The 23,646-nt window shown below is 41.4% G+C and overlaps 19 non-coding genes across 19 annotated transcripts; all 19 read left to right on the forward strand.

The window, feature by feature from the left end:
- Positions 1 to 9,807: 9,807 nt before the first annotated feature.
- Positions 9,808 to 9,948, forward strand: LOC114573785 (U4 spliceosomal RNA). The gene has a single exon (XR_003694964.1). It is a non-coding gene; the product is annotated as a U4 spliceosomal RNA (small nuclear RNA).
- Positions 9,949 to 10,565: 617 nt separating this feature from the next.
- On the forward strand, positions 10,566 to 10,705 carry LOC114573773 (U4 spliceosomal RNA). Its single transcript, XR_003694953.1, has one exon. It is a non-coding gene; the product is annotated as a U4 spliceosomal RNA (small nuclear RNA).
- A 616-nt stretch (positions 10,706 to 11,321) lies between these two features.
- LOC114573786 (U4 spliceosomal RNA) lies at positions 11,322 to 11,462 on the forward strand. Its single transcript, XR_003694965.1, has one exon. It is a non-coding gene; the product is annotated as a U4 spliceosomal RNA (small nuclear RNA).
- A 614-nt stretch (positions 11,463 to 12,076) lies between these two features.
- Positions 12,077 to 12,219, forward strand: LOC114573772 (U4 spliceosomal RNA). The gene has a single exon (XR_003694952.1). It is a non-coding gene; the product is annotated as a U4 spliceosomal RNA (small nuclear RNA).
- Positions 12,220 to 12,833: 614 nt separating this feature from the next.
- LOC114573802 (U4 spliceosomal RNA) lies at positions 12,834 to 12,973 on the forward strand. Its single transcript, XR_003694980.1, has one exon. It is a non-coding gene; the product is annotated as a U4 spliceosomal RNA (small nuclear RNA).
- A 615-nt stretch (positions 12,974 to 13,588) lies between these two features.
- LOC114573775 (U4 spliceosomal RNA) lies at positions 13,589 to 13,729 on the forward strand. Its single transcript, XR_003694955.1, has one exon. It is a non-coding gene; the product is annotated as a U4 spliceosomal RNA (small nuclear RNA).
- A 616-nt stretch (positions 13,730 to 14,345) lies between these two features.
- Positions 14,346 to 14,486, forward strand: LOC114573776 (U4 spliceosomal RNA). The gene has a single exon (XR_003694956.1). It is a non-coding gene; the product is annotated as a U4 spliceosomal RNA (small nuclear RNA).
- A 617-nt stretch (positions 14,487 to 15,103) lies between these two features.
- On the forward strand, positions 15,104 to 15,244 carry LOC114573788 (U4 spliceosomal RNA). Its single transcript, XR_003694967.1, has one exon. It is a non-coding gene; the product is annotated as a U4 spliceosomal RNA (small nuclear RNA).
- Positions 15,245 to 15,860: 616 nt separating this feature from the next.
- LOC114573778 (U4 spliceosomal RNA) lies at positions 15,861 to 16,001 on the forward strand. The gene has a single exon (XR_003694957.1). It is a non-coding gene; the product is annotated as a U4 spliceosomal RNA (small nuclear RNA).
- Positions 16,002 to 16,617: 616 nt separating this feature from the next.
- On the forward strand, positions 16,618 to 16,758 carry LOC114573779 (U4 spliceosomal RNA). Its single transcript, XR_003694958.1, has one exon. It is a non-coding gene; the product is annotated as a U4 spliceosomal RNA (small nuclear RNA).
- Positions 16,759 to 17,373: 615 nt separating this feature from the next.
- On the forward strand, positions 17,374 to 17,513 carry LOC114573774 (U4 spliceosomal RNA). The gene has a single exon (XR_003694954.1). It is a non-coding gene; the product is annotated as a U4 spliceosomal RNA (small nuclear RNA).
- Positions 17,514 to 18,127: 614 nt separating this feature from the next.
- LOC114573780 (U4 spliceosomal RNA) lies at positions 18,128 to 18,268 on the forward strand. Its single transcript, XR_003694959.1, has one exon. It is a non-coding gene; the product is annotated as a U4 spliceosomal RNA (small nuclear RNA).
- A 615-nt stretch (positions 18,269 to 18,883) lies between these two features.
- Positions 18,884 to 19,023, forward strand: LOC114573803 (U4 spliceosomal RNA). The gene has a single exon (XR_003694981.1). It is a non-coding gene; the product is annotated as a U4 spliceosomal RNA (small nuclear RNA).
- Positions 19,024 to 19,642: 619 nt separating this feature from the next.
- LOC114573789 (U4 spliceosomal RNA) lies at positions 19,643 to 19,779 on the forward strand. Its single transcript, XR_003694968.1, has one exon. It is a non-coding gene; the product is annotated as a U4 spliceosomal RNA (small nuclear RNA).
- A 614-nt stretch (positions 19,780 to 20,393) lies between these two features.
- On the forward strand, positions 20,394 to 20,534 carry LOC114573781 (U4 spliceosomal RNA). The gene has a single exon (XR_003694960.1). It is a non-coding gene; the product is annotated as a U4 spliceosomal RNA (small nuclear RNA).
- A 613-nt stretch (positions 20,535 to 21,147) lies between these two features.
- LOC114573783 (U4 spliceosomal RNA) lies at positions 21,148 to 21,288 on the forward strand. The gene has a single exon (XR_003694962.1). It is a non-coding gene; the product is annotated as a U4 spliceosomal RNA (small nuclear RNA).
- Positions 21,289 to 21,902: 614 nt separating this feature from the next.
- On the forward strand, positions 21,903 to 22,043 carry LOC114573784 (U4 spliceosomal RNA). The gene has a single exon (XR_003694963.1). It is a non-coding gene; the product is annotated as a U4 spliceosomal RNA (small nuclear RNA).
- Positions 22,044 to 22,659: 616 nt separating this feature from the next.
- Positions 22,660 to 22,799, forward strand: LOC114573771 (U4 spliceosomal RNA). Its single transcript, XR_003694951.1, has one exon. It is a non-coding gene; the product is annotated as a U4 spliceosomal RNA (small nuclear RNA).
- Positions 22,800 to 23,412: 613 nt separating this feature from the next.
- Positions 23,413 to 23,553, forward strand: LOC114573787 (U4 spliceosomal RNA). The gene has a single exon (XR_003694966.1). It is a non-coding gene; the product is annotated as a U4 spliceosomal RNA (small nuclear RNA).
- The last annotated feature ends 93 nt before the right edge of the window (positions 23,554 to 23,646 follow it).

Below are 23,646 nucleotides of genomic sequence, written 5' to 3' on the forward strand. Positions count from 1 at the left end.
GCAGTCAGGGAGTTAACTGGGAACCAAGACAGGGCATCTGCATTTACGTTACTTTTACCTGAGCGGTACTTAACGTCATAGTCGAAGGAAGCAAGCTGTGCAACCCAGCGCTGTTCCACGGCACCCAGGCGAGCTGTTTGTAAGTGAGCTACAGGGTTATTATCAGTGTACACTGTGAACCGGGCTCCTGTCAGATAGTCTTTAAATTTCTCTTCTCGGTCACTGCCCACTTAAGGGCCAGAAGCTCTAGTTTGAAAGAGCTATAATTTGCATCATTCCGTTCTGTAGGGTGTAGACTGCGGCTGGCATAGGCTATCACTCGTATCAACAGGAATGCCTGTCAGCAATTGGTTGAGGGGGCGTGCAATCTTTGCAAAACCGGAAACAAACTGTAATCTGTAATAGCCAGCTAGGCCAAGGAAGGCTCGTACCTGTCTTACAGTGGTGGGGACAGGCCAGTCCTGTACAGCTGAGATCTTATCTGGATCAGGACTCACCCCATTTTGGTCCACCACATGGCCCAGAAATTTCACTTCCTTTTGCAGGAGTTTACATTTATCCAGACGCAGTTTCAACCCATGCCGCCACAGCCTGTTGAACACCTCATCTAGATGTTGCAGATGGGAAGAAAAGTCAGGTGAGTAAATGATAATGTCATCCAAATACACCAGTAAGGATTCTGACAATTGACCACTTAAACATTGTTGCATCAGACGTTGAAAGGTAGCTGGCGCATTGCAGAGGCCGAAGGGCATACGCTCAAATTCATACAACCCCAATGGCGTGGTGAAAGCTGTCTTTTCCCGATCTTGGGGGTCCATCTCAACTTGCCAATAGCCACTGGCTAAGTCGAGAGTAGAAAACCACTCTGGCCGGGTCAGACTGGTCAAGGTTTCCTCAATCCTGGGAAGGGGGAATGCATCTCTATGAGTCACTGCATTTAACTTCCGGTAATCCACACAGAATCTCCAGCTGCCATCTTTTTTTTTCACTAGTACTATGGGTGCTGCCCATGGGCTACAACTCTCTTTAATAACTCCTTGCTCTAGCATACCTGAGAGTAGTGATTTCATCTCCTTATACATGGCAGGGGGAAGAGGTCGATGTCGTTCTTGGACAGGTGGTGCGTTGCCAGTGTGGATGCAGTGTTGTACCAGGTCTGTACGTCCGAAGTCCTCATTGTGTTGTGCAAACACCTTCTCCCATTTCAGCAGCAGGGTGCGTAGCTCCTCCTGTTGCTGTCCGGACAAATCAGGTCTGTTTAACAGTTCACTCACCCCTGTTGGCAACTCCTGGCCCTCCTTGTCCACTGCAACATCCACCAGCGTCACTCCAACAACACAGTCACCTTCAAGAGACAGGTTGAGGTTGCGGGCCCCGCGCACATCCATTTCATCCACCCAGGACAGCTTACCAAGCTTCTGGTACCGATCTAGCTTCAAACTGTAGGGGTGTGGGTTAAAAACTCTCACAGGCACTCTGCCATTTTTTTTTACCACTGTTAGGGTCCTGGCCACCCTCACACTACAGGTTTCAGGCAACGCTTCAACCAGTGCACAGTAGTCTTTTCCCCCCAGGCCCATCCGAGCCCGACCCCACACCAATACCTCACTCTTTGGGGGGATTTTGATGACCCGTCGGCTGGCTGGCCGCACGTACCCCAACAGCCCGTCCTCTGACATGGTAGCCTCAATGCGTTTGCAGGTAGCAAATGCATCTCTCCAGGCCTGTTGTCTCTGTAATGTCTGTGGAGGGAGAACGGACCCTCTGGGTCATCTAAAAAAAGCAGTCCAACAAGTGGTAACAACATTCATTCCAATGATGAGTGGGTGTGTGCAATGTTCATCCTTTACGATCACGATTCCTCTTCCAGGTATCTCAACACCTTCTAGCTCCAGATCCAATACAGCATAGCTCGTATAAGGGATCTCCAGGCCATTTGCAGCCCAAATTTTAAAAATTACAGGAGCTTTGCCAAGCTTTGCTTGGGTAAAATGTTGCTCAAAAAGGCTTTGCTGCATTAAGGTGACCTGGGAACCTGTGTCCAATAGTCCCAACAGTGCAACTCCTTCAATGGTTACTTCTATAGTTGGACATTTCCCAATAAATGCCTCAGTGGGTCCGCTTTCTTCTGTGGTATGGTCAACCCCTGCCCCTGGGACCTCAGCAGCAGGGAAGGCTAGTTTAAAGCCGGCCGAGCAGTAGCTGGCCTCCTACAAAATCTAGCTATGTGGCCTGCTTGTCTGCATTGACGGCAAATGGGCCGTTCCCATGTTCTGCATCAAGCAGCAGAGCCTCATGTCTGATTGCAGCGAAAGCTTCATCAGGGTTGTGGCGGACATAGACCTTCAGGGCTTGTGCCAGGGAACCTTCACGCAAACCCAACAGCAGCTGGTCTCGCAAAACCGTGTCGGGGGGAGTTCCCTCAGGGTCATGTTGCCGCAGCCTGCAATACAGCTCTCTTAGCCTTAGAATGAATGAGGGCACAGTTTCATCTGGTCTTTGGACACAACTAAAAAACTGAGACCTTAAGTAAGTAAGTAAAATTTATTTGTATAGCACATTTCACAGATAAAAATCACAAAGTGCTTCACAACAAATGGGTGGATTCACAACATTTATACATTGCAGTATATAATCAGAAAATAAACAGAAATACACTAAAGACACAATAAAACCGACCTAATCACCCTATGGTCTATTGAAACGCCTCTTAAAAAGAAGAGTTTTCAACTGCGTTTTAAAATTTGTCACTGAATCCAAGCAGCGACGGAAGGAGGCAAAGAGTTCCACAGCCTTGGTGCCACAGCTTGAAACGAACAGTCCCTCTAGTTTTAAAATGTGTGCGGGGGCAACTAAAAATCTATGGGGGCGCCTGACCTTGTAGGGCTCTAAAAGTTAGAACCAAAATCTTGAAGTGTATTCTAAATTTCACTGGTAACCAATGAAGTGAAGCTAAAACCGGAGTGATGTGTGCCCGCTTGCTAGTGTGGGTTAAAAGCCTAGCAGCAGAATTCTGGACAGTCTGAGGCGACAAAGGTCTTTCTTATCAAGACAAATAAAAAGACTATTACAATAGTCTAAATGGGACAAAATAAATGCATGAATGATCATCTCCAATTCATCCTTTGACACCAAGGCTCTTATCTTAGAAATGTTCCTTAATTGAAAGAAACAGTTTTTAATAAGTTGCTTGAGTGTTTCTCCAGAGACATGGCAACATCAAAAACAACACCTAAGCTCCTGAGACTCGGCTGCACAGGCGAGCCTAAGGCACCGAGATGCTGTTTTATGTGAGAGATGCTTTGCTCTGGGGCAATGATTAGTGTTTCAGTCTTAGCTGAGTTCAACAGTAAAAGTTATCATTTAGCCACTGCTTAATCCCACTCAGACAGTTGAGTAGGGAAGACAGTTTATATAACTCAGTAGGCTTAAAAGAGCAGTATAGCTGAATGTCATCTGCATACAAGTGATAAGAAACATCCTTGAACTGGCCGATTATATGTCCTAGAGGAAGTATATACAAAAGGAAGAGAATCGGTCCCAGGACAGAACCCTGAGGAACACCACTCGATAGACCTGCAGTATCTGACATGATCTGATTTATAAAGACACCAAATTTTAAACCATTTTAAAAACTGATCCCGATATCCCTAATAGATCCTGAAGTTTATTAATCAAAATATTGTGATCAATAGTGTCGAAGGCGGATGTAAGGTCCAATAAAACTAACACTGTATGCTTTCCACAATCTGCTGACATCAAAATATCACTCAAAACTTTAACTAGTGCAGTTTCCGTAGAATGTTTTTTCCGGAAACCTGACTGATATTTGTCAAAAATATTATTTATCTCCAAGAAAGTAATAAGCTGCTCTGCTACCACTTTCTCTAGAATCTTAGCCATAAAAGGGAGTTTAGATATAGGCCTATAATTCATGGGTTGCAATGGATCTAAACTAGGTTTTTTAAGAACAGGTTCAACAATAGCATGTTTAAAAAAGTCAGGAACCACACCAGTTCAAAGAGAGGTAATGATCATTTCTACAACACAGGGGCCAATACTATGAAAAACCTGCTTAAACAGCATAGTTGGGAGAACATCACTGTGACAACAAGAAGGTTTCAACTTATCTAGCAAAGTGGTAACCTCATGTAATGTCACTAGTTCAAAGGAAAAACATGGATGAGGATGCGCCAAAGTACAAGCTTTGAAACAAGCAGGAGGAGGTAAAATACTAGATCTGATATCTTTAATCTTCTCAACAAAGAAGTCAAGGAATACATTACTGTTTAACAAAGAGAACACAGCAATTGGAGAGACAGATGGTGAAACAATTGAATTAATGGTGTCAAACCAGAATTTTGAGTTTTTCATATTAGAGGATATTAGCTGAGAGAAGTATTTAGTTCTAGCACTTTTCAGAAGTTCATTTAGGGAGGTAGTTAATTCCCTAAGATAAAGCCTGTGAACTTCGAGTTTAGTTGTTTTCCATAAGCGCTCTATCTTCCGACATTTACTTCTACAGCTCTGAATGGATGTATTTATCCAGGGGCAGGACTTTTTAAGAGATACAATGTTTGATTTCATAGGAGCTACTTCATCTAAAATTGCTAAACATTGGCTGTTAAAAGACTCAGCATACACATTGGCATCACTGCAACCCCTTAGCCTGCATCGCTCAAACAACATAGAAAACTTCCCAGCAACATCCTGGTTAATAACTCTCCTTTGAGCCTTCATTCTCAGAGGCGAGGGGACCCGAGGTAAGTTCAGGTTAAAGAAAACACAACTATGGTCACTCACATGTACATCCTCCCACACACATTTACTATCTCTAGACCTAGTGAGAAAACAAGGTCCAGGGTATGCCCCTTTAAGTGTGTAGGTCCTGTGACATGTTGCGTAAAATTAAAAAGAGTCAGTAATGGATAGGAGATCTGTAGCTGCAATACATGACATATCATCAATATGAAGATTAAAGTCTCCAATAATTAAGACTTTCTCCAGCTTAATTATAGAGGTTAAAAATCAGTAAAGTCAGTAAGAAAGATGCCTGCAGGACCAGGAGGGCGGTAAATTAGCACACAATAAAATATGTTATCAGAACCGACCTTAATCATCTGTGATTGAAAAAAGAGGTGAAGGATTCAGAGTGGATTACTCTGCATAAGAATCTGTCACGATACACAACAGCAGCAAGGCCGCCGGCGCGTGCCGTTCGAGGTGTCCCAATCACAGAGCAGCCTGTAGGACAGAGCTCATTTAAATGTACAGCTTCCTTATCCTTTTGCCACGTTTCTGTAAGAAACATAAAATCCATCTTTTCCTTGGTGAAAAGGTCGTTGATGGCATGCGCCTTATTAGTGATGGAACGAGCATTTAGCAGCGCTAAACGGAGCGATGATGGCAGGCCGGTCTCCTTAATGGCAAGTTGTAGTGGCCGCAAACATCTGGTACAGTCACGTGGTTTCCAGCGGTGCCGTGTGGTCAATCGCTGGTCAGGCAGGTCGGCCACAAACTGCAGTTTCCTAACAGCGTCTCCACCACCGCCCCACAATGACCAGATGGGCAAGGCGAGCTGAAGGCGACCCCGCAACGGAGCGCCCCCAGCACCCATATCCCGGGGAAAAACTGGCAGCAGCCACCGCGGCCGCCGCCCGCAAAGAAGCTTGGGCACCCCCATCCACGATGACAGCTTCATCCCGACCTGAACGCCAGCTCTGCAACCCCTCTTTTGTCTCTTCCTGGGATTTCCACGGCCCCGAAACAAAAATCGGTAATCATATAGGCTGGGTACACACACCAACGGAGGTGGAAAAGTTTGACTATAAGTCTCCCAGCTGTTACAGCAGAGTCCTTCCATATACACTCCAATGTTCATCAGGGTGACACGATCGTATGTCTGTGCAGCAGTGACACAGTAGTTTAAAGGCAGGGTTAATGTGACCATAAGAGAGCCCAAAACAAACAAATAAAAAACGACACCAATGTGACGCAGCAGCGGCCATGCCGAACAAAGGCGCCATCATGCCCTGTCTCCTTAACACTGGGGCGGAGGTTCTGTCTCCATATAGAGAGTCCAGGTATAAAAAGACTTTGCGTACTCTATCCTTTTCATCATCCTCTAAAACACTAACCTGCTTCCCCAGTTAATGCACCCAGCACAATGTCAATTTTTCTGGCTTCTGCTAGCTCTTGCACTCCTAGTAAGCCCTGTATTTGTTCCTTCCAGTCTTGATATTTTAGGTCACTATTTGGGCCTTTAAACTTTGGCAGCCAGGGGGCACCAGGATATACAGGTATCATCATATTCACCTCCACCCCGTGACACATACAGTAGCTAGCTAGCTGAAAAGCCTGACTCGGCACAGGTTGAGGCAAGTCTCCAAAAATAAAATCCATCCGCCTGTCAGTGACATTTTTTTCTTTTGGAAGGCAGTGCAGTGATGTATTTGATACTCCCACCCTGGAATAATGCATTTCTCATGGCCGGTTTTCTGGGAAGACATGACTCCCGCATCTTCACAGATTCTTCTCAGCAGCATGAAGCGAACGTTAGAAAAGGGGGCGGGTCTAAGTCGATTTTGGAACATGACACCCATTGGTTACCCGGTTTCTACGTAGCCTCTACGTAGGAGGCGGTCTAGTTCTGTGGGGGGTGGACAAATGGCGGCAGTGAGCGATTTCACATTTTCACAGCTTTTACTTTACACCCCCAAGCCTATATGACACACAGAATCCCATAAAAACCATTTTCACAATATGGGACCTTTAAAGATGAAAAGTTGTTAAAAGAAAAACTTTTCGTCATAGGGCGTGGCCGTGGCAGGGCGGCCATTTTGTGCGTTTCGCCACCGAAAAAGGAAGTGGGTGTAACTAGAGTGTACATTGTCCAACTGGCTCGAAACTTTTCAGGATTCATAAGAGTCCAACCCTGAGGACAAATAAAGGCCGATATTTACTTAAAGTCATAGCGCCCCCTAGTGGCAACAGGAAGTAGGCGTAAAAGTCAAGGTGCTATACTTTATCGAATTCCTCCTAGAGATTTCATCCAATGGACTTCAAACTTGGTCTGTACCATCCCAACACCTTAACGGTGAAAAGTTATTAAAAGAAAAACTTTTAGTCAGACGGTGTGGGCGTGGCGTGGCGGCCATTTTGAGTGTTTAGCGATGAACAAAGAAGTTGTTGTAACTTGAGTGTACGTTGTCGTATCTGCCCGATATTTCTCACGATTTACAAGGGTCCAGGCCTGAGGACACCTACAGGCCAAAATTGACTTTTGGTCATAGAACCCTCCGCTGGTAACAGGAAATGCGCCTTATATGACAAACATCATCCGATTTACATGAAACTTAAAATGTGTGGTCTACATGTGATACTGATCCGCCCCCTATACTATGACCACGCCCACTTACTCAGGACACGCCCCCTTTCATAACATTTTAACCATTTAAGGTAGAGTCTTGTGTGAGGTGTCATTGAACTCAGCAGAGACTTCATTTTTAATTGGTCATTGTTTGACCCACCCGCTATGCTTAAGCCCCGCCCCCTTTAATACAATTTTTAAGATAGACCCTTGTGTGAGGTATCAATGAACTCAGCAGAGACTTCCTTCTTCATTATTGATGGTTTGGGCCGCCCCCTATGCTTAAGCCACGCCCCCTTTTATAACTAATGACCCGTTTGATGTAGACCCTTGTGTGAGGTATCATTGAACTCAGCAGAGACTTCGTTTTTAATTGGTCATTGTTTGACCCACCCGCTATGCTTAAGCCCCGCCCCCTTTAATACAATTTTTAAGATAGACCCTTGTGTGAGGTATCAATGAACTCAGCAGAGACTTCCTTCTTCATTTGGCCCGCCCCCTATGTTGAAGCCACGCCCCCTTTAATAAATGCTGACCCATCTAAGGTAGAGTCTTGTGTGAGGTATCATTGAACTCAGCAGAGACTTCCTTCTTCATTGGTGATGGTTTGACCCGCCCCCTACGCATTAGCCACGCCCCTTTTCACAGCTAATGAACCGTATTCACGTAGAGTCTTGTGTGAGGTATCGTTGAACTCGGCGGGGAGTTCCCTTTTCTTTGGTGACAATTTGCGGCGTCTGAGTGCCGCGCAAATGCACGGTCGCAAGGAGCTGAGTCTGCCGGTAACCCCGACGCGCGCCGAGGCGTGAGGGCCCGTCCATCGCTTCTCGCAACTTTAATTCCTTTTTTTTGTTTTTTTTAGTTAGTTGTAAACGATATTTGACTACTGATTGCAGTTTATTTTTTATTTGAGAGGAAGGGGAGGGGGGTAAGGGGCAAGGGGGTAGAAACTAGCAGTTAAAATATGGTAAACTTAGAGAGAATTATGAGCAATGAAAAAGACAAAAGACATATTGAGCCTTAAATATATTATTTTTGTGGGAAATAAGGTATAAATTTACAATTGAAGGGGGGGTGAGGGGGGTGGGCTACCTACCACAAGCTGATAAAATAGGGTATGTACATGCTCACATTGTTGGCTGACGCCCTGATCCCAAAGATGTTCATAACAACAGTCACCTTGAGATATCACCTTCACCGTCATAGGGTGGTACAGATGGAACCCAACTTTTGTGTGCATGTGTTTTTCCGTTTTTCTGTTTTTGTTTTTTTCCTTTTTTTGGTTTAGTTTTAATGACGGCTTCATGGTCATCACACAGACACACACACATGTGCTCACACATCGAAATACATACAGGTGCGTACATGCAGGCATGTATACACACACACACACTGACACACACCTATATCTGCCTATACTATGCTGTAGAAGTAAACCAGTTTGATATATTTAGATTAAAACAACGAATAACTTTCTTCAAGATTTATCAAATGTTTATTTTAATGATTTGTAGTCAACATAATGCAACAGAGAAAATCCTTGGTAGACAGCCCATAGACCTATCAGTTGTTTCATGTGCGCCTTAAAGATAATATCTTTGAATGTCAATGGGATAAATAATGTCATAAAAAGGAAAAATATTATGTTAGAGATGGAAAAAGATAAAGTGGACATAATTTACTTGCAAGAAACTCAACTGGAAAAACAGGAACATGAGAAATTACAGAAAATAACAAAAAGCCAGGTTTATTATAGTTCAAAGCAAAGAGGAGTAGCAATAATAACTAAATCTCATGTAGGCTTTGAGATCGAAGATTGTTTTACAGATAAAGAAGGGAGATATGTTTTAGTGGTTGGTAAAATAGAAGGAATGGAATTTTCTCTTCTGAATATTTATTATCCACCTGATATGGGTCCTGAACTTATGATACAATTGATAGATATACTAATTATAAAGACAAAGGGAGTTGTGATATTGGCAGTGGATTTAAATTTGGTGATGAATTCAAAACTAGATTCATCAAGCATTAAGCTACATAGAGCAGAGAAAAATGCCAGTGTATTGAGAAAAGCCTGTTTAGCTCATAGATATATGCAGATAGTTACATGCAGATAAAAAGTATATACTAGCCAAATTTCCTGTTCACGACGTAGTGGGTGAACATACCCGTTTACAATTATTTAAGGATTAAAGTTCTGTGTAATTGAGGGCTGGTTCCCACAATAACTCTGGAAAAACTATGGACCATGTTTCATACGGTTTATGGTATATACCTGTTCAGCCGCGACCTCATGAAAAAGGCGTGGTTTATGGTGAAGAAGCCAATCACATTCATCATCAGTAGACTGTACACCCCTGAGGTTGGAAAAAATGCACCATATGTGTTGTGTGTGCTAAACGAGGTCCAGTTTAATGTTGTATGAGTTTAAGGGATTCTTTTCGCAGCGGCAATTTCATAGTCTATGAAGTTGTTCTGAGACGTGATTATTGCTGGTTGAAAACTTAACCCAATACCCCGCCTGGATGTCTTGAAATATAGTCACCTATGGCAATTTTTGTTAGTCTCATGGGAGACTTTATGCTCTGTACAAATAGTAAAACCAATGTCCACAGTTAGTCACTTCTTGTGAACTTTAAATATCTTGTTTAAATGTTATTAACCAATGCTGTCCAAGTTGTGATGTACTTTCACCAATTACATTATACAAAGGATATAGTACTTCCAGCCATTGTGTAAGTGGCTAAACTGCGTTTCCTCGAATGGCCACTTGAGGCTGGCTCCAACAGTGAGTCAGTCACCATTGACATCTATGCTGAAATACCCAAATTTACAGCAGAAGTAACCATGTATAAGGCTTAGTACAAAAAAACGGGTGGGTCTCTATAGCCAAATTTCCTGTTCACGACGTAGTGGGTGAACATACCCGTTACAATTATTTAAGGATTAAAGTTCTGTGTAATTGAGGGCTGGTTCCCACAATAACTCTGGAAAAACTATGGACCATGTTTCATACGGTTTATGGTATATACCTGTTCAGCCGCGACCTCATGAAAAAGGCGTGGTTTATGGTGAAGAAGCCAATCACATTCATCATCAGTAGACTGTACACCCCCTGAGGTTGGAAAAAATGCACCATATGTGTTGTGTGTGCTAAACGAGGTCCAGTTTAATGTTGTATGAGTTTAAGGGATTCTTTTCGCAGCGGCAATTTCATAGTCTATGAAGTTGTTCTGAGACGTGATTATTGCTGGTTGAAAACTTAACCCAATACCCGCCTGGATGTCTTGAAATATAGTCACCTATGGCAATTTTTGTTAGTCTCATGGGAGACTTTATGCTCTGTACAAATAGTAAAACCAATGTCCACAGTTAGTCACTTCTTGTGAACTTTAAATATCTTGTTTAAATGTTATTAACCAATGCTGTCCAAGTTGTGATGTACTTTCACCAATTACATTATACAAAGGATATAGTACTTCCAGCCATTGTGTAAGTGGCTAAACTGCGTTTCCTCGAATGGCCACTTGAGGCTGGCTCCAACAGTGAGTCAGTCACCATTGACATCTATGCTGAAATACCCAAATTTACAGCAGAAGTAACCATGTATAAGGCTTAGTACAAAAACGGGTGGGTCTCTATAGCCAAATTTCCTGTTCACGACGTAGTGGGTGAACATACCCGTTACAATTATTTAAGGATTAAAGTTCTGTGTAATTGAGGGCTGGTTCCCACAATAACTCTGGAAAAACTATGGACCATGTTTCATACGGTTTATGGTATATACCTGTTCAGCCGCGACCTCATGAAAAAGGCGTGGTTTATGGTGAAGAAGCCAATCACATTCATCATCAGTAGACTGTACACCCCCCTGAGGTTGGAAAAAATGCACCATATGTGTTGTGTGTGCTAAACGAGGTCCAGTTTAATGTTGTATGAGTTTAAGGGATTCTTTTCGCAGCGGCAATTTCATAGTCTATGAAGTTGTTCTGAGACGTGATTATTGCTGGTTGAAAACTTAACCCAATACCCCGCCTGGATGTCTTGAAATATAGTCACCTATGGCAATTTTTGTTAGTCTCATGGGAGACTTTATGCTCTGTACAAATAGTAAAACCAATGTCCACAGTTAGTCACTTCTTGTGAACTTTAAATATCTTGTTTAAATGTTATTAACCAATGCTGTCCAAGTTGTGATGTACTTTCACCAATTACATTATACAAAGGATATAGTACTTCCAGCCATTGTGTAAGTGGCTAAACTGCGTTTCCTCGAATGGCCACTTGAGGCTGGCTCCAACAGTGAGTCAGTCACCATTGACATCTATGCTGAAATACCCAAATTTACAGCAGAAGTAACCATGTATAAGGCTTAGTACAAAAACGGGTGGGTCTCTATAGCCAAATTTCCTGTTCACGACGTAGTGGGTGAACATACCCGTTACAATTATTTAAGGATTAAAGTTCTGTGTAATTGAGGGCTGGTTCCCACAATAACTCTGGAAAAACTATGGACCATGTTTCATACGGTTTATGGTATATACCTGTTCAGCCGCGACCTCATGAAAAAGGCGTGGTTTATGGTGAAGAAGCCAATCACATTCATCATCAGTAGACTGTACACCCCCTGAGGTTGGAAAAAATGCACCATATGTGTTGTGTGTGCTAAACGAGGTCCAGTTTAATGTTGTATGAGTTTAAGGGATTCTTTCGCAGCGGCAATTTCATAGTCTATGAAGTTGTTCTGAGACGTGATTATTGCTGGTTGAAAACTTAACCCAATACCCCGCCTGGATGACTTGAAAAATATAGTCACCTATGGCAATTTTTGTTAGTCTCATGGGAGACTTTATGCTCTGTACAAATAGTAAAACCAATGTCCACAGTTAGTCACTTCTTGTGAACTTTAAATATCTTGTTTAAATGTTATTAACCAATGCTGTCCAAGTTATGATGTATTTTCACCAATTACATTATACAAAGGATATAGTACTTCCAGCCATTGTGTAAGTGGCTAAACTGCGTTTCCTCGAATGGCCACTTGAGGCTGGCTCCAACAGTGAGTCAGTCACCATTGACATCTATGCTGAAATACCCAAATTTACAGCAGAAGTAACCATGTATAAGGCTTAGTACAAAAACGGGTGGGTCTCTATAGCCAAATTTCCTGTTCACGACGTAGTGGGTGAACATACCCGTTACAATTATTTAAGGATTAAAGTTCTGTGTAATTGAGGGCTGGTTCCCACAATAACTCTGGAAAAACTATGGACCATGTTTCATACGGTTTATGGTATATACCTGTTCAGCCGCGACCTCATGAAAAAGGCGTGGTTTATGGTGAAGAAGCCAATCACATTCATCATCAGTAGACTGTACACCCCCTGAGGTTGGAAAAAATGCACCATATGTGTTGTGTGTGCTAAACGAGGTCCAGTTTAATGTTGTATGAGTTTAAGGGATTCTTTCGCAGCGGCAATTTCATAGTCTATGAAGTTGTTCTGAGACGTGATTATTGCTGGTTGAAAACTTAACCCAATACCCGCCTGGATGTCTTGAAATATAGTCACCTATGGCAATTTTTGTTAGTCTCATGGGAGACTTTATGCTCTGTACAAATAGTAAAACCAATGTCCACAGTTAGTCACTTCTTGTGAACTTTAAATATCTTGTTTAAATGTTATTAACCAATGCTGTCCAAGTTGTGATGTACTTTCACCAATTACATTATACAAAGGATATAGTACTTCCAGCCATTGTGTAAGTGGCTAAACTGCGTTTCCTCGAATGGCCACTTGAGGCTGGCTCCAACAGTGAGTCAGTCACCATTGACATCTATGCTGAAATACCCAAATTTACAGCAGAAGTAACCATGTATAAGGCTTAGTACAAAAACGGGTGGGTCTCTATAGCCAAATTTCCTGTTCACGACGTAGTGGGTGAACATACCCGTTTACAATTATTTAAGGATTAAAGTTCTGTGTAATTGAGGGCTGGTTCCCACAATAACTCTGGAAAAACTATGGACCATGTTTCATACGGTTTATGGTATATACCTGTTCAGCCGCGACCTCATGAAAAAGGCGTGGTTTATGGTGAAGAAGCCAATCACATTCATCATCAGTAGACTGTACACCCCCTGAGGTTGGAAAAAATGCACCATATGTGTTGTGTGTGCTAAACGAGGTCCAGTTTAATGTTGTATGAGTTTAAGGGATTCTTTCGCAGCGGCAATTTCATAGTCTATGAAGTTGTTCTGAGACGTGATTATTGCTGGTTGAAAACTTAACCCAATACCCCGCCTGGATGTCTTGAAATATAGTCACCTATGGCAATTTTTGTTAGTCTCATGGGAGACTTTATGCTCTGTACAAATAGTAAAACCAATGTCCACAGTTAGTCACTTCTTGTGAACTTTAAATATCTTGTTTAAATGTTATTAACCAATGCTGTCCAAGTTGTGATGTACTTTCACCAATTACATTATACAAAGGATATAGTACTTCCAGCCATTGTGTAAGTGGCTAAACTGCGTTTCCTCGAATGGCCACTTGAGGCTGGCTCCAACAGTGAGTCAGTCACCATTGACATCTATGCTGAAATACCCAAATTTACAGCAGAAGTAACCATGTATAAGGCTTAGTACAAAAACGGGTGGGTCTCTATAGCCAAATTTCCTGTTCACGACGTAGTGGGTGAACATACCCGTTACAATTATTTAAGGATTAAAGTTCTGTGTAATTGAGGGCTGGTTCCCACAATAACTCTGGAAAAACTATGGACCATGTTTCATACGGTTTATGGTATATACCTGTTCAGCCGCGACCTCATGAAAAAAAAGGCGTGGTTTATGGTGAAGAAGCCAATCACATTCATCATCAGTAGACTGTACACCCCTGAGGTTGGAAAAAATGCACCATATGTGTTGTGTGTGCTAAACGAGGTCCAGTTTAATGTTGTATGAGTTTAAGGGATTCTTTCGCAGCGGCAATTTCATAGTCTATGAAGTTGTTCTGAGACGTGATTATTGCTGGTTGAAAACTTAACCCAATACCCCGCCTGGATGTCTTGAAATATAGTCACCTATGGCAATTTTTGTTAGTCTCATGGGAGACTTTATGCTCTGTACAAATAGTAAAACCAATGTCCACAGTTAGTCACTTCTTGTGAACTTTAAATATCTTGTTTAAATGTTATTAACCAATGCTGTCCAAGTTATGATGTATTTTCACCAATTACATTATACAAAGGATATAGTACTTCCAGCCATTGTGTAAGTGGCTAAACTGCGTTTCCTCGAATGGCCACTTGAGGCTGGCTCCAACAGTGAGTCAGTCACCATTGACATCTATGCTGAAATACCCAAATTTACAGCAGAAGTAACCATGTATAAGGCTTAGTACAAAAACGGGTGGGTCTCTATAGCCAAATTTCCTGTTCACGACGTAGTGGGTGAACATACCCGTTTACAATTATTTAAGGATTAAAGTTCTGTGTAATTGAGGGCTGGTTCCCACAATAACTCTGGAAAAACTATGGACCATGTTTCATACGGTTTATGGTATATACCTGTTCAGCCGCGACCTCATGAAAAAGGCGTGGTTTATGGTGAAGAAGCCAATCACATTCATCATCAGTAGACTGTACACCCCCTGAGGTTGGAAAAAATGCACCATATGTGTTGTGTGTGCTAAACGAGGTCCAGTTTAATGTTGTATGAGTTTAAGGGATTCTTTTTCGCAGCGGCAATTTCATAGTCTATGAAGTTGTTCTGAGACGTGATTATTGCTGGTTGAAAACTTAACCCAATACCCCGCCTGGATGTCTTGAAATATAGTCACCTATGGCAATTTTTGTTAGTCTCATGGGAGACTTTATGCTCTGTACAAATAGTAAAACCAATGTCCACAGTTAGTCACTTCTTGTGAACTTTAAATATCTTGTTTAAATGTTATTAACCAATGCTGTCCAAGTTATGATGTATTTTCACCAATTACATTATACAAAGGATATAGTACTTCCAGCCATTGTGTAAGTGGCTAAACTGCGTTTCCTCGAATGGCCACTTGAGGCTGGCTCCAACAGTGAGTCAGTCACCATTGACATCTATGCTGAAATACCCAAATTTACAGCAGAAGTAACCATGTATAAGGCTTAGTACAAAACGGGTGGGTCTCTATAGCCAAATTTCCTGTTCACGACGTAGTGGGTGAACATACCGTTTACAATTATTTAAGGATTAAAGTTCTGTGTAATTGAGGGCTGGTTCCCACAATAACTCTGGAAAAACTATGGACCATGTTTCATACGGTTTATGGTATATACCTGTTCAGCCGCGACCTCATGAAAAAGGCGTGGTTTATGGTGAAGAAGCCAATCACATTCATCATCAGTAGACTGTACACCCCTGAGGTGGGAAAAAAAAAATGCACCATATGTGTTGTGTGTGCTAAACGAGGTCCAGTTTAATGTTGTATGAGTTTAAGGGATTCTTTCGCAGCGGCAATTTCATAGTCTATGAAGTTGTTCTGAGACGTGATTATTGCTGGTTGAAAACTTAACCCAATACCCCGCCTGGATGTCTTGAAATATAGTCACCTATGGCAATTTTTGTTAGTCTCATGGGAGACTTTATGCTCTGTACAAATAGTAAAACCAATGTCCACAGTTAGTCACTTCTTGTGAACTTTAAATATCTTGTTTAAATGTTATTAACCAATGCTGTCCAAGTTGTGATGTACTTTCACCAATTACATTATACAAAGGATATAGTACTTCCAGCCATTGTGTAAGTGGCTAAACTGCGTTTCCTCGAATGGCCACTTGAGGCTGGCTCCAACAGTGAGTCAGTCACCATTGACATCTATGCTGAAATACCCAAATTTACAGCAGAAGTAACCATGTATAAGGCTTAGTACAAAAACGGGTGGGTCTCTATAGCCAAATTTCCTGTTCACAACGTAGTGGGTGAACTTACCCGTTTACAATTATTTTAAGGATTAAAGTTCTGTGTAATTGAGGGCTGGTTCCCACAATAACTCTGGAAAAACTATGGACCATGTTTCATACGGTTTATGGTATATACCTGTTCAGCCGCGACCTCATGAAAAAGGCGTGGTTTATGGTGAAGAAGCCAATCACATTCATCATCAGTAGACTGTACACCCCCTGAGGTTGGAAAAAATGCACCATATGTGTTGTGTGTGCTAAACGAGGTCCAGTTTAATGTTGTATGAGTTTAAGGGATTCTTTCGCAGCGGCAATTTCATAGTCTATGAAGTTGTTCTGAGACGTGATTATTGCTGGTTGAAAACTTAACCCAATACCCCGCCTGGATGTCTTGAAATATAGTCACCTATGGCAATTTTTGTTAGTCTCATGGGAGACTTTATGCTCTGTACAAATAGTAAAACCAATGTCCACAGTTAGTCACTTCTTGTGAACTTTAAATATCTTGTTTAAATGTTATTAACCAATGCTGTCCAAGTTGTGATGTACTTTCACCAATTACATTATACAAAGGATATAGTACTTCCAGCCATTGTGTAAGTGGCTAAACTGCGTTTCCTCGAATGGCCACTTGAGGCTGGCTCCAACAGTGAGTCAGTCACCATTGACATCTATGCTGAAATACCCAAATTTACAGCAGAAGTAACCATGTATAAGGCTTAGTACAAAAACGGGTGGGTCTCTATAGCCAAATTTCCTGTTCACGACGTAGTGGGTGAACATACCCGTTACAATTATTTAAGGATTAAAGTTCTGTGTAATTGAGGGCTGGTTCCCACAATAACTCTGGAAAAACTATGGACCATGTTTCATACGGTTTATGGTATATACCTGTTCAGCCGCGACCTCATGAAAAAGGCGTGGTTTATGGTGAAGAAGCCAATCACATTCATCATCAGTAGACTGTACACCCCCTGAGGTTGGAAAAAATGCACCATATGTGTTGTGTGTGCTAAACGAGGTCCAGTTTAATGTTGTATGAGTTTAAGGGATTCTTTTCGCAGCGGCAATTTCATAGTCTATGAAGTTGTTCTGAGACGTGATTATTGCTGGTTGAAAACTTAACCCAATACCCGCCTGGATGTCTTGAAATATAGTCACCTATGGCAATTTTTGTTAGTCTCATGGGAGACTTTATGCTCTGTACAAATAGTAAAACCAATGTCCACAGTTAGTCACTTCTTGTGAACTTTAAATATCTTGTTTAAATGTTATTAACCAATGCTGTCCAAGTTATGATGTATTTTCACCAATTACATTATACAAAGGATATAGTACTTCCAGCCATTGTGTAAGTGGCTAAACTGCGTTTCCTCGAATGGCCACTTGAGGCTGGCTCCAACAGTGAGTCAGTCACCATTGACATCTATGCTGAAATACCCAAATTTACAGCAGAAGTAACCATGTATAAGGCTTAGTACAAAAACGGGTGGGTCTCTATAGCCAAATTTCCTGTTCACGACGTAGTGGGTGAACATACCCGTTACAATTATTTAAGGATTAAAGTTCTGTGTAATTGAGGGCTGGTTCCCACAATAACTCTGGAAAAACTATGGACCATGTTTCATACGGTTTATGGTATATACCTGTTCAGCCGCGACCTCATGAAAAAGGCGTGGTTTATGGTGAAGAAGCCAATCACATTCATCATCAGTAGACTGTACACCCCCTGAGGTTGGAAAAAATGCACCATATGTGTTGTGTGTGCTAAACGAGGTCCAGTTTAATGTTGTATGAGTTTAAGGGATTCTTTCGCAGCGGCAATTTCATAGTCTATGAAGTTGTTCTGAGACGTGATTATTGCTGGTTGAAAACTTAACCCAATACCCCGCCTGGATGTCTTGAAATATAGTCACCTATGGCAATTTTTGTTAGTCTCATGGGAGACTTTATGCTCTGTACAAATAGTAAAACCAATGTCCACAGTTAGTCACTTCTTGTGAACTTTAAATATCTTGTTTAAATGTTATTAACCAATGCTGTCCAAGTTGTGATGTACTTTCACCAATTACATTATACAAAGGATATAGTACTTCCAGCCATTGTGTAAGTGGCTAAACTGCGTTTCCTCGAATGGCCACTTGAGGCTGGCTCCAACAGTGAGTCAGTCACCATTGACATCTATGCTGAAATACCCAAATTTACAGCAGAAGTAACCATGTATAAGGCTTAGTACAAAAACGGGTGGGTCTCTATAGCCAAATTTCCTGTTCACACGTAGTGGGTGAACATACCCGTTACAATTATTTAAGGATTAAAGTTCTGTGTAATTGAGGGCTGGTTCCCACAATAACTCTGGAAAAACTATGGACCATGTTTCATACGGTTTATGGTATATACCTGTTCAGCCGCGACCTCATGAAAAAGGCGTGGTTTATGGTGAAGAAGCCAATCACATTCATCATCAGTAGACTGTACACACCCCCTGAGGTTGGAAAAAATGCACCATATGTGTTGTGTGTGCTAAACGAGGTCCAGTTTAATGTTGTATGAGTTTAAGGGATTCTTTCGCAGCGGCAATTTCATAGTCTATGAAGTTGTTCTGAGACGTGATTATTGCTGGTTGAAAACTTAACCCAATACCCGCCTGGATGTCTTGAAATATAGTCACCTATGGCAATTTTTGTTAGTCTCATGGGAGACTTTATGCTCTGTACAAATAGTAAAACCAATGTCCACAGTTAGTCACTTCTTGTGAACTTTAAATATCTTGTTTAAATGTTATTAACCAATGCTGTCCAAGTTGTGATGTACTTTCACCAATTACATTATACAAAGGATATAGTACTTCCAGCCATTGTGTAAGTGGCTAAACTGCGTTTCCTCGAATGGCCACTTGAGGCTGGCTCCAACAGTGAGTCAGTCACCATTGACATCTATGCTGAAATACCCAAATTTACAGCAGAAGTAACCATGTATAAGGCTTAGTACAAAAAACGGGTGGGTCTCTATAGCCAAATTTCCTGTTCACGACGTAGTGGGTGAACATACCCGTTTACAATTATTTAAGGATTAAAGTTCTGTGTAATTGAGGGCTGGTTCCCACAATAACTCTGGAAAAACTATGGACCATGTTTCATACGGTTTATGGTATATACCTGTTCAGCCGCGACCTCATGAAAAAGGCGTGGTTTATGGTGAAGAAGCCAATCACATTCATCATCAGTAGACTGTACACCCCCTGAGGTTGGAAAAAATGCACCATATGTGTTGTGTGTGCTAAACGAGGTCCAGTTTAATGTTGTATGAGTTTAAGGGATCTTTTTTTCGCAGCAATTTCATAGTCTATGAAGTTGTTCTGAGACGTGATTATTGCTGGTTGAAAACTTAACCCAATACCCGCCTGGATGTCTTGAAATATAGTCACCTATGGCAATTTTTGTTAGTCTCATGGGAGACTTTATGCTCTGTACAAATAGTAAAACCAATGTCCACAGTTAGTCACTTCTTGTGAACTTTAAATATCTTGTTTAAATGTTATTAACCAATGCTGTCCAAGTTGTGATGTACTTTCACCAATTACATTATACAAAGGATATAGTACTTCCAGCCATTGTGTAAGTGGCTAAACTGCGTTTCCTCGAATGGCCACTTGAGGCTGGCTCCAACAGTGAGTCAGTCACCATTGACATCTATGCTGAAATACCCAAATTTACAGCAGAAGTAACCATGTATAAGGCTTAGTACAAAAACGGGTGGGTCTCTATAGCCAAATTTCCTGTTCACGACGTAGTGGGTGAACATACCCGTTACAATTATTTAAGGATTAAAGTTCTGTGTAATTGAGGGCTGGTTCCCACAATAACTCTGGAAAAACTATGGACCATGTTTCATACGGTTTATGGTATATACCTGTTCAGCCGCGACCTCATGAAAAAGGCGTGGTTTATGGTGAAGAAGCCAATCACATTCATCATCAGTAGACTGTACACCCCCTGAGGTTGGAAAAAATGCACCATATGTGTTGTGTGTGCTAAACGAGGTCCAGTTTAATGTTGTATGAGTTTAAGGGATTCTTTCGCAGCGGCAATTTCATAGTCTATGAAGTTGTTCTGAGACGTGATTATTGCTGGTTGAAAACTTAACCCAATACCCCGCCTGGATGTCTTGAAATATAGTCACCTATGGCAATTTTTGTTAGTCTCATGGGAGACTTTATGCTCTGTACAAATAGTAAAACCAATGTCCACAGTTAGTCACTTCTTGTGAACTTTAAATATCTTGTTTAAATGTTATTAACCAATGCTGTCCAAGTTGTGATGTACTTTCACCAATTACATTATACAAAGGATATAGTACTTCCAGCCATTGTGTAAGTGGCTAAACTGCGTTTCCTCGAATGGCCACTTGAGGCTGGCTCCAACAGTGAGTCAGTCACCATTGACATCTATGCTGAAATACCCAAATTTACAGCAGAAGTAACCATGTATAAGGCTTAGTACAAAAACGGGTGGGTCTCTATAGCCAAATTTCCTGTTCACGACGTAGTGGGTGAACATACCCGTTACAATTATTTAAGGATTAAAGTTCTGTGTAATTGAGGGCTGGTTCCCACAATAACTCTGGAAAAACTATGGACCATGTTTCATACGGTTTATGGTATATACCTGTTCAGCCGCGACCTCATGAAAAAGGCGTGGTTTATGGTGAAGAAGCCAATCACATTCATCATCAGTAGACTGTACACCCCTGAGGTTGGAAAAAATGCACCATATGTGTTGTGTGTGCTAAACGAGGTCCAGTTTAATGTTGTATGAGTTTAAGGGATTCTTTCGCAGCGGCAATTTCATAGTCTATGAAGTTGTTCTGAGACGTGATTATTGCTGGTTGAAAACTTAACCCAATACCCCGCCTGGATGTCTTGAAATATAGTCACCTATGGCAATTTTTGTTAGTCTCATGGGAGACTTTATGCTCTGTACAAATAGTAAAACCAATGTCCACAGTTAGTCACTTCTTGTGAACTTTAAATATCTTGTTTAAATGTTATTAACCAATGCTGTCCAAGTTATGATGTATTTTCACCAATTACATTATACAAAGGATATAGTACTTCCAGCCATTGTGTAAGTGGCTAAACTGCGTTTCCTCGAATGGCCACTTGAGGCTGGCTCCAACAGTGAGTCAGTCACCATTGACATCTATGCTGAAATACCCAAATTTACAGCAGAAGTAACCATGTATAAGGCTTAGTACAAAAACGGGTGGGTCTCTATAGCCAAATTTCCTGTTCACGACGTAGTGGGTGAACATACCCGTTTACAATTATTTAAGGATTAAAGTTCTGTGTAATTGAGGGCTGGTTCCCACAATAACTCTGGAAAAACTATGGACCATGTTTCATACGGTTTATGGTATATACCTGTTCAGCCGCGACCTCATGAAAAAGGCGTGGTTTATGGTGAAGAAGCCAATCACATTCATCATCAGTAGACTGTACACCCCTGAGGTTGGAAAAAATGCACCATATGTGTTGTGTGTGCTAAACGAGGTCCAGTTTAATGTTGTATGAGTTTAAGGGATTCTTTCGCAGCGGCAATTTCATAGTCTATGAAGTTGTTCTGAGACGTGATTATTGCTGGTTGAAAACTTAACCCAATACCCCGCCTGGATGTCTTGAAATATAGTCACCTATGGCAATTTTTGTTAGTCTCATGGGAGACTTTATGCTCTGTACAAATAGTAAAACCAATGTCCACAGTTAGTCACTTCTTGTGAACTTTAAATATCTTGTTTAAATGTTATTAACCAATGCTGTCCAAGTTATGATGTATTTTCACCAATTACATTATACAAAGGATATAGTACTTCCAGCCATTGTGTAAGTGGCTAAACTGCGTTTCCTCGAATGGCCACTTGAGGCTGGCTCCAACAGTGAGTCAGTCACCATTGACATCTATGCTGAAATACCCAAATTTACAGCAGAAGTAACCATGTATAAGGCTTAGTACAAAAACGGGTGGGTCTCTATAGCCAAATTTCCTGTTCACAACGTAGTGGGTGAACTTACCCGTTTACAATTATTTTAAGGATTAAAGTTCTGTGTAATTGAGGGCTGGTTCCCACAATAACTCTGGAAAAACTATGGACCATGTTTCATACGGTTTATGGTATATACCTGTTCAGCCGCGACCTCATGAAAAAGGCGTGGTTTATGGTGAAGAAGCCAATCACATTCATCATCAGTAGACTGTACACCCCCTGAGGTTGGAAAAAATGCACCATATGTGTTGTGTGTGCTAAACGAGGTCCAGTTTAATGTTGTATGAGTTTAAGGGATTCTTTCGCAGCGGCAATTTCATAGTCTATGAAGTTGTTCTGAGACGTGATTATTGCTGGTTGAAAACTTAACCCAATACCCGCCTGGATGTCTTGAAATATAGTCACCTATGGCAATTTTTGTTAGTCTCATGGGAGACTTTATGCTCTGTACAAATAGTAAAACCAATGTCCACAGTTAGTCACTTCTTGTGAACTTTAAATATCTTGTTTAAATGTTATTAACCAATGCTGTCCAAGTTGTGATGTACTTTCACCAATTACATTATACAAAGGATATAGTACTTCCAGCCATTGTGTAAGTGGCTAAACTGCGTTTCCTCGAATGGCCACTTGAGGCTGGCTCCAACAGTGAGTCAGTCACCATTGACATCTATGCTGAAATACCCAAATTTACAGCAGAAGTAACCATGTATAAGGCTTAGTACAAAAACGGGTGGGTCTCTATAGCCAAATTTCCTGTTCACGACGTAGTGGGTGAACATACCCGTTTACAATTATTTAAGGATTAAAGTTCTGTGTAATTGAGGGCTGGTTCCCACAATAACTCTGGAAAAACTATGGACCATGTTTCATACGGTTTATGGTATATACCTGTTCAGCCGCGACCTCATGAAAAAGGCGTGGTTTATGGTGAAGAAGCCAATCACATTCATCATCAGTAGACTGTACACCCCTGAGGTTGGAAAAAATGCACCATATGTGTTGTGTGTGCTAAACGAGGTCCAGTTTAATGTTGTATGAGTTTAAGGGATTTTTCGCAGCGGCAATTTCATAGTCTATGAAGTTGTTCTGAGACGTGATTATTGCTGGTTGAAAACTTAACCCAATACCCCGCCTGGATGTCTTGAAATATAGTCACCTATGGCAATTTTTGTTAGTCTCATGGGAGACTTTATGCTCTGTACAAATAGTAAAACCAATGTCCACAGTTAGTCACTTCTTGTGAACTTTAAATATCTTGTTTAAATGTTATTAACCAATGC

This window comes from Perca flavescens, chromosome 18 (genome assembly GCF_004354835.1).
Source record: "Perca flavescens isolate YP-PL-M2 chromosome 18, PFLA_1.0, whole genome shotgun sequence".
Classification (NCBI taxonomy): Eukaryota; Metazoa; Chordata; class Actinopteri; order Perciformes; family Percidae; genus Perca; species Perca flavescens.